General features: G+C 37.4%; 1 pseudogene; it reads left to right on the forward strand.

The window, feature by feature from the left end:
* Positions 1-478: 478 nt before the first annotated feature.
* Positions 479-1238, forward strand: LOC102821086 (annotated as a pseudogene).
* The last annotated feature ends 8765 nt before the right edge of the window (positions 1239-10003 follow it).

Here is a 10003-nt window from a genome sequence, read left to right on the forward strand (position 1 = left end):
TTTTTAATGACCTGTAGCATAATTTTACTAGCATGTGATATTAATGATACAGATTAATAATTTCCCCATTTTGTTGGATCACTTTTCTTTGGAATGGGCACAAATATGGATCTCTTACAATCAGCTGGCCAGCTATCTGTCTTCCACATTCCTTAGCATAGATGAGTGAGCACCTCCAGTGCTGCATCAGTTTGTTGAGAGATTCAATTTGCATTCCATCAGTTCCTGGAGTCTTGTGGTTTTTTTTATTTTTTGCCAGTGTTTTTAGTGCTGCTTAAACCTTTTCCTTCAGTGCCATCAGTTCTTGATCGTATACTTTCTCTTGAAATGGTTGAATATTGACCCTTTCTTTTTGGTATTGTAGTTCCTTTAAGGCATTTTGAAAGAGGGAAAAATGTACCATAGAGTTTAGTGGACTCGGCCTCTGAAGCAGTTCGGTAGCGTGGTGTGTGCTGAATTTTCCCAGGCTTGAGCAGCTATGGCGGCGGCTTTTCGGAAGGCATCTAAGTCCCGGCAGCGGGAGCATCGAGAGCGAAGCCAGCCTGGCTTTGGAAAACATCTTGGCCTGCTGGAGAAAAAGAAAGATTACAAACTTCGAGCAGATGACTACCGTAAAAAGCAAGACTGCCTCAGAGCTCTCCGGAAGAAGGCTCTTGAAAAAAATCCAGATGAATTCTACTATAAAATGACTCGGGTTAAACTCCAGGATGGAGTTCATATTATTAAGGAGACAAAAGAAGAAGCAACTCCAGAACAGCTGAAACTGATGAGAACTCAGGATGTCAAATATATAGAAATGAAAAGAGTTGCAGAAGCTAAGAAAATGAAAGACTCAAATCAGAGCTCCATCTGCTGGACTTCCAGGGGAAGCAACAGAAGAAGCATGTGTTCTTTTTTGATACCAAAAAAGAAGTTGAACACTTTGATGTTGCAACTCACCTCCGCACAGCCCCGGAACTGGTTGACAGAGTCTTTAATAGACCCACAATAGAGACCTTGAAGAAGGAAAAATGAAAGGAGTTACCTGTCAGTCTCAATTTAAGCGGATAGCTAAAGAAAGGCAAAAGCAATATAATCACCTGACACAGCGGATTGAGCGAGAGAAGCAACTGTTTGTTGTTGCACAGAAAATTCAAACACGCAAAGATCTTCTGGATAAAACTCACAAGGTGAAGGTGAAGAATGCCACAGTCAATTCTCCGGCTATTTACAAATTTCATAGTCGTCGAAAACGTTGACGTATCTTAGATGAATGTTGTCATACTATATGGACAAGAATTCTGCTTTCTCCCCCACTGGGAACTTCACATTCCATTAGTCCACAGGGCTTGATCTGTCTGTCTGTTGTCCTACTTTGTTGTGAATTTAAGGTGTTATTGCTTTCCATAAACAACATCAAAGCCCCCCCCCAAAAAAAAAAATGCACCATAGCATAAGGCATTGAAGGATTGTTGTTGTTATTGTTAAGTGCTGTCGAGTTGGTTGTGACTCATAGAGCCCCTTTGTAAGGTTTCCAAGGAGCAGATGGTAGGTTTGAATTACTGACCTTGGTGTTAGCAGTCCAGTGCTTATCATATAGTGCAACACCAGAACTTTACCCCTAATTTTGTGGGTACTTCACCGTATCATTAAAACTTGTATTCTTGTTATTTGGAAGGCAAATGCAAAGGCTCGGGCTATCGTTGCCCTCTTTGAGATGAGGTATTTGCTGTTGAACATTATTTCTTGACCAAGAAAAGTCCTTTCAAAATTCTCCTTGTGCTTGGCAATGAACCTGGACCTCCAAGCACACTAAATGATCTTCACCTCAATGCAAATGTCGTATTTGTACCTACCCCCCAACACTACATCATTGTTTCAGCCAGTGGATCAGGAAGTGATAACTTCCTTTAAGCCCTATTATTTACCACAAGCGTTCTTAAAGACAGTTAAGCCTTCCCAAGATGATGTGATGAATTTAAGGGCATTCTAGAGGAATTATACCATTTATTATGACATCAAAAACTTCTGATTCTTGGGATGAAGTAAAGCAGTCAAATATCAAAGGAGTGTGGAACAAATTTTTCCTCCAACTCATGCATGCTTTTCAGTGGTTTATAGCCAAAGACATCACCAAAGCCAGACAAGGTACGGTTGATATTAGTAATCAACTACAGTTAGACATCAGTAAAAATTGATGCCATAGCTACTCAACTCCCATGCTGAAGAACTATACAATGACAAACTTATGGAACCAGAGCAGCAGAGAAAACAGACAGATACCTAAAAACTGCAGAACTAAAAAGTTTGTGATGAAAGAGTTAGATTTAATCTTTCATCTCACTGAAGCAAGTTCCTAATATAGAGAGATTCACCAAAGTTTACCATGCAGTTACTGAGGGTGTCAGATGCTACAAGGTCATTATGAAGAGAAAAAAAAACAGTTCTGTGTTAACCTCCTTAATGTCTACTTCAAAAAATTGACTCCAGAAGTAATTCCCCACTCTTCAGCAGCAAAATTATACCCTGACTCTTCAGCACCAGGTCTGTCCTCTCCAACACTAGACCCATCATCTTCAACAGTAGAGATCTCTCATTATCTTCTATTACAACATCCAATTATTAACGTTGTCATAATATGACCTCACAGATGCCATTTCTGGTTTGGAAGACATCAGTGGAACAAGAGTAAGTGAGTAAGTGTTAACCTTTAATCATGATCCACCCCCACCCCCAATCTAAACTGCTTTAAGGGAGCCCTGATAGCAACATTGGGTTGCTAACTGCAAAGCCAGCAGTTCCAGTCCACCAGCTGTTCCATGGGAGGATGAGGCTTTCTGTTTCCATAACCCTATATATGGTTTCTATGAGTTGTAATCGACTCCCCAGCACACAGCCACCACATTTGACTAACTGATGCTAAATAGAATCATATGTGCCTATTCAGACTTACCTACAAATTTGACTCTAAGATAGACTTAGGAACAAATCTCATTTGTAACCCAGGGACTGGTTCTATATAGATATTGGCTGTTCATTGGGATAAAGTCCATACCATGACACTCATTTGACTCTCTTCATTTTGGATAAGAGTTTACGTTATTGCTATATGGTATTGACAAATTTGGAGTCCTGATGTGGAACTGCAAGGTCATTTGAATAGCAAGTTCGGTGGTTCAAACCAACCAACTTCTTCTCAGAAACCCTAGACGGAGTCTCTTTGAATCAGAACTGACTCAATGGCACTCAACAACAACAACATTGACAAATTGATGTTAAGTGTTTTATCTGATTCTATCATCAGAATCACCAAAATAACAGGACCAGGTGTTGCCATAAAAAGGATAGAAATAACTAATAGTATACTCAATGGGAGGTAAGGTGTTTTTAAAAAGTTTTTATTATGAATTGAGTGATAGTTTACATGCGAGAATATCAGCTTTACATTCATCCTGTTGTGTTTCGTTTCATTGCAATGATTACAATCCCTTCCATGCATCGTTATTCAACAGCATTTGCTTCTATTGCTTCAGCTTTTTAAAATTTTTTTCTGGATGTGCACCGAACCACTCAAAGAACCAAAGGGCATAACCTTCAAGCATGCCCCCCAGGCCACCAGCACACAACCCCTCTCCTTCCTTGAGTCTAGAGTCCCCAGCCAGTCCATCTCCACGTCATTGTCTCTGCTTCTCTAGATGGGGTCCCACACTCCACTCTTCTCCCTTTATGGTCCCAGGGTCCTCCACTACTGGACTGCAAAATCAACTACTCCCCTCCTTTTGTTACAAAATGTCTACCTTTATATTTGCAACATTCACAATCAGTCCTAATAGCATTTATTCACTATTGAACCACAAGAGTCTTATTCCCATCTCCTTTCACCAGCCCTAGCTAGACAGGTTGGAAACCACACAGTAGAGATTCTACCTTACCCCGTACCCTCTGAAACTAGGCTCCCTCTTGAAAGCTTGTAAGCCTCACATCATGCCTCTGTAGCCCCTCCCTCCACCCCATTTTGGGTAGTCAATGTCTATGTTGCTCATCCCTGTCAACCCTGTGTACAGAGAAGGTGGGAATGATCCTTGCTATAAAGATCTGTTCCCTCTTTTAAACTGCTACATCCATAAGTGTAGGTCAAGTTCATCAAATTGTAGCAGATTTCACTTTTTTTCCTCTTCTTTCTTCTTCTAGTCGAGTTCTGATCATCTAGCCATTGAAGTTAGGTCAAATGGGTACTATCTGCAAGTATGGGCATTCTTGTTCATATCCCCTCACTTCATATCAGCTAGATACTTCACTCTCAGCTCTAGTCCTCTGTGGCTATGCCCTTGTCCGTGAGCTCAGGAGTCCCCAGGTCTCACTATACTGCTGGCCAACCAGGTTTGAATCCAGGTTGACAGGAGTCTCTTGAACATGGTCAGATTTAGCTCACAGCTTCATTGCTGTTTTCCCCCTCTTCCCTTTTTCAGTAGACCAACGTGGTCACCAACAAGATTACATACCTGCTCGTGTATCCCTTTGAGTTTCAGTCTTGGAAGGTGATTTGCCCTGAAGGAACTTGATTGCTTGCCTTGATGATTCCCCAGTGAACAACTTGCTTGTTCTTGTAGAAATCAATCAGACAGCCATTATTGTTTTTTATTTCTTCTGCTGGTCTTTCTTCAGGCTGGTCTGCTTGTCTTTTCAAGTGGAAATTTCCCACCTGAGATGATTCTGGAGGTGGATCAGGATTCCACATAAGGTTTTATGCAATTCAAAGGCTCCACAGAAAGCCTCTTTCACTGGGCAAGTTCTAGTCCCATTTTAGGTATGCCAATCAGTTATAAGCTGAACATGGACTTATCACCTTTCTGTAGTGATGTTTCTGGCTATTTCTTTCTCTCCCCCTCAAGTGTCTATTATGCAATAGTAGGCAAGGGAAACCAAGATTCATAAGACAGTCAAACGTCTTAACATTATTTCCCCTCTTTTATCCATTCCAACCATGCTTCAATCCCTGTATCACAGAGTCCTGTTGTTCCAAAGTTCAGCATACCTCACTATTTACCTCTGTCCCATTTAGCCCATGCAAATCTGCCTAATTGTTCTCATATCCGACTTGTTCTTCCATTTCCCAACACCTAAACTATCTTGTGTCTATTCCCTACCGTGTGCTCCACCTTTCCCTCCCTTCCCTTGCCCACCTCCTGTGCCCATTTTATAATTGGGTTATTTACCTTTTTCTTGTAGAGGTGTTGTAGTTTCCTACATGTTTTAGAAATTAGTCCCTTGTCTGATGTGTCATTGCAAAAGATTCTTCCCATTCTGTGGGCTCCCTTTTTACTCTTTTGGTGAAGTCTTTTGATGCACACAAATTTTTAATTTTTAGCATGTCCCAATCATCTGTTTTGTCTTCTTTTGTTTGTGCGATTTTTACAATATTTGGTAGTCTGTGTGTACCCTGTATTAGAGCCCTCACATTTGTCCCTATTTTTTCATTGATGGCCTTTATGATTCTGGGATTACCAAAAGGTCGACAATCCATGCTGAGTTGGTTTTTGTATATTGCATGAGGTAAAAGTCTTGTTTCAGTCTTTTGCATATTGCTTTCTGGTTCTGCCAGCACCATCTGTTAAAGAGACTACTTCCTCCCCAGGCAATATACTTAGACCCTTTATAAAAAATCAGTTGGCTGTGTGTGGATGGGTTAATTTCTGGATTCTCGATTCTCTTCCATTGATGTATGTACCTATCATTGTACCAGCAGCAAGCTGTTTTGACCACTGTAGCAACGTAGTAAAATTTGAAATCAGGGAGTGAGAAGCTCCAAACTTTATTCTTTTTCTTAAGCAGTTCTTTGCTTATCCTAGGTCTCTTTTCTTTCCATATTAAGTTTATAATTGTTTTTCCATCTCTTTGAAGAATGGCGTTGGAATCTGGATTGGGATTGCATTATTTATGTAAATTGCTTTGGGCAATATTGACATTTTCACAATGTTAAATCTTCCTAGCATGGTATATTCTTCCATTTTTGTAAGCCTCTTTTGGTTTCTTGTAGTAGTGTTTTGCAGTTTTCTTTGTATAGGTCCTTTGTTTCTCTGGTTACATTAATTTCTAGATATTTCATCTTTTGCGTGGCTATTGTAAATGGTATTGCTTTTCTAATGTCCTTTTCAGCACTGCCATTATTAGTATACAGGAATCCAGCTGATTTTTGGATCTTATACCCTGCCACTTTGCTGAATCTTCCAATGAGGTCTAGTAGCTTTTTTACTGAGTCTTTGGAATTTTCTATGTATAGGATCATATCATCTGCAAATAGAGAGAGTTTTACTTCCTCTTTTCCATTTTGCATGCCTTTATTTCCCTATTTTGCCTGATAGCTTTGGCTAAGACTTCCAAAACAATATTAAATAGGAATGGTGATAAAAGGCATCCTTGTCTGGTTCCTGTTCACAAATTCAAGGTTTTTAGTTCCTCTCCATTGAGAGTAATGTTTTCTGTTGGTTTTGTATATACGCTCTTGATTGTGTTGTGAAGTTTCTCTTCAATTCCTACTTTGTTGAGTGTTTTAATCAGGAATGGATGTTCGATTTTGTCAAATGCCTTTTCGCATCAGTTGATATGAGTATGTGGTTCTTTTCCTTTTTCTTATATATGGTGGATTGATTACATTGATTGTTTTCTAATGTTGAACCATCCTTACATCCTTGATATGAATCCCACTTGATCAATTTTTTTGATGTGCTGTTGAATTCTGTTGGCTAGGATTTTGTTGAGAATTTTGCATTTATGTTCATGAGGTATATAGACTATAATTTTCTTTCTTAATGATGTCCTTTCCTGGTTTTAGTTTGAGATTTATGCTTGCTTCATAAAATGTATTAGAAAGCTTTCCATTTGGAATAATTTGAGTAGAATTGGTGACAGCTCTTCCCTGAATGTTTCATAGAACTCACCAGTGAAGTGATCTGGACCTGGACTTCTTTTGGTTGGGAGTTGTTTGATGACCTGATCAATTTCTTCTTTTATTATGGGTTTGCTCAAGTTTTCTACTTCACTCTAAGTTTATGTAGGTCATGTTTTTCTAAAAATGTATCCACATCTCTTCTAAGTTTTCAAATTTGTTGTAATACAACTTTTCTTAGTATTCTGTTATTTTCCTTTTGATTTCCTTTGGTTCCATTGTGACATCACCCATGTGATTTCTAATTCGTGTTATTTGTGTCTTCTCCCTCTTTTCTTTTGTTGTTTTTGCCAGTGGTTTGTCAACTTTATTAATCCTGTCAAAGAACCAGCTTCTTGTCCTGTTGATTCTTTTGTAAAGTTTTTTCTGTTTTCCATCGCATGTATTGGTGCTATAATCTTTATTATTTCCTTTCTTCTGTTGACTGTATGTTCCCTTCCTTGGCCTGTTTCTAACTGTTGGAGATGCTGTGTTAATATGGTGATTTTTTTTTCTTTGTTTTGGATGTGTGCATTTATTGCAATAAATTTTCCTGTTTGTACTGCTTTTGCAGTGTCCCAAAGATATTGGTATGTTGTGTTTTCCTTCTCATTTGTTTCTTGGAACATAGTGAGTTCACGTTTAATTTCTTCTACTAACCAGTCGCTTTTCAGCAGAGTTTTATTCAGTTTTCATGTATTCAACTTTTTCCTCTTGGTCTTCCTATTGTTGAGTTCTAGTTTTATTATATTGTGGTCTGAAAAGATGCTTTGTAGCATTTTGATGTTTGTAAATTTATGGAGGCTTGTTTTGTGGCTTAACACATGGTCTAGTCTGGAGAATGTTCCATGTGAACTGGAAAAGGATGTGTATTGTGCTTTTGTTGGGTTGAATGCTCTGTACACATCTATGAGGTGAAGTTGCTTGATTGTGCTGTTTAGTTCCTCTGTATCTTTGTCAAGTTTGTTTCTGTTTGTTCTATCCCTTTTTGAAAGTGGCATATTAAAATATCCCACTATTATTTTAAACTTGTCTATTTCTTTCTTCAATTCTAGAAGGGTTTGCTTTATATATATTGGTGCTCTTTCATTGGGAGTAGATATTTATTATGGTTATGTCATCTTGCTCAATCGACCCTTTAATCATGAGATTGTGTCCTTCTTTATCTCTTATGTTCACTTTTGCCTTAAAGTTTATTTTATCAGAGATTAGTATTGTCACCCCTGCTCATTTTTTTTATTGCAATTAGCTTGGTGTATTTTTCCTATCCTTTAACTTTTAGTCTGTTTTTGTCTTTGTGTGTAAGGTGTGTCACTTGCAGGGAGCATATTGAAGGGTTTTATTTTCTTATCCATTCTGCCACTCTCTGTCTCTTCACGGGTGCATTTAATCCATTGACATTCAGTGTATGACAGGTAAGATTATAATGATGATGAAATCTACTACATAGCACATTTCAATGTAAAAGAAAACATACATGTGCATTATCTCTTTTAATCCTCAGAGTAACCCTATAAGGTTTGTCTTATTATCCTCGATTTATGGATAAGGGAACTGTAGCTCAAAGAGTAGGGGATTAAATCAAGATCTATGCAAAAAGTTCTACAAAGTTTTTCATAGATGAAGTTTAGTTTCTACCCTTCACTTCTGCCTTTCTGCCTCAATAGTTTGCTAGCTTATTTAAATAACAACCACTTTGAATCTAGTTTTTTTTTTGTTTTTTTTTTTTTGTTTTGTTTTAACTTCTAAAATTGTGGCTAAGGAGTGAACGTGAAATTTTAGGGATTCCAAACCTGTAAACCAGGATCATTTCAGATGGGAACAGGGAGGACTGGCTTGAAAATAGTGCAAGGAGTACATTAATTCTTATGTACAACAAATATGGGTTATAGAATTATTGTTGTTGTTATGTGCCATGGAGTTGGTTCCAACTCATAGCGACCCTGTATAGGATTTCTGAAGCTGTACATTTTTATGGGAGCAGAAAGCCTCATCTTTCTCCTGTGGAACAGCTGGTAGTTTCGAACTGCTGACCTTGTGGATTGCAGCCCGATTCTTAACGACTATGCTACCAGAGCTCCTTGGGTTATAGACTATATAACTAATATTTAGCAAATGTTGAGATTAATAAACTATACTTGAATCCATTGTCAGTTTTTACTATTATGTATTTGCTTAATCATGGCTGCCAAAAGTTCCACCATTATCTTTGGGCAGTGAAAAAAATTCTATAATGTGAAAAAGGATCTCTATACTTGAAAAGGTTGGGAATCACTAAACTAGATGATCTCCAAAACATCTTTCAGCTTTAAATTTTAAAATTGTCATTCAAACCAGTCCTTCTTCAGTCATTAAGAAAGAATTGAATTGTTTACTTATGGTCAAATTAGCTGTGAGGTGATTGGCCCATAGAAACAATTGATCTGATTAATGCTATAAAACCAGCCTGAGTGTATTTTTTTTAATCTAAGAAATTGAGAGAGGGAAAAAAAAGGAAAATACAGAGAAGAATAAAAAAAAAGCTGTTTAAAAATAGGAATATAGTGTTATAATATTTTATATGAATTTATTATCTTATAATTCTGCATTGTATGTTGTATAAGGCAAGTTAAGTATTTTGACATTAGATTTATATGGGATTGTAATATAAGATCAAGGTAACATAGGCAGATATTGCAAATATATGCAAATAAGCGTTGAAGTAATTTATAAATTATGGAAATTATCACAGTACTTTGCACTTAATAGATGCTCAATAAGTGCATACTGAATTTATTAAGTTGAACAAATAAAGTGTATTTTTTCCAAGTCTGTAGGAGAATGTTGAGGCAATTATTTTGAAATAGAATTTGAGTTCAGTAAATTATACACATATTTTAGGTTTATGAGTCTGTTTTACCCAGTCTACAATACCCCAAAGAATGGTCTAGTTTCCTAAAATAAATTCCTATTTGTTTTACATGATTAACTATTTTCAACAAGTAAGATTAATAGAACTTGAATTATTTTATTATTCTACCCACCACCCTCTTTGGAATATGCCCAGAATATGATCAATTCTCACCATCTGCTTTGTATAAACTACCATATATATATGTA

Source organism: Chrysochloris asiatica, unplaced genomic scaffold (assembly GCF_000296735.1).
Source record: "Chrysochloris asiatica unplaced genomic scaffold, ChrAsi1.0 scaffold00167, whole genome shotgun sequence".
Taxonomy (NCBI): Eukaryota; Metazoa; Chordata; class Mammalia; order Afrosoricida; family Chrysochloridae; genus Chrysochloris; species Chrysochloris asiatica.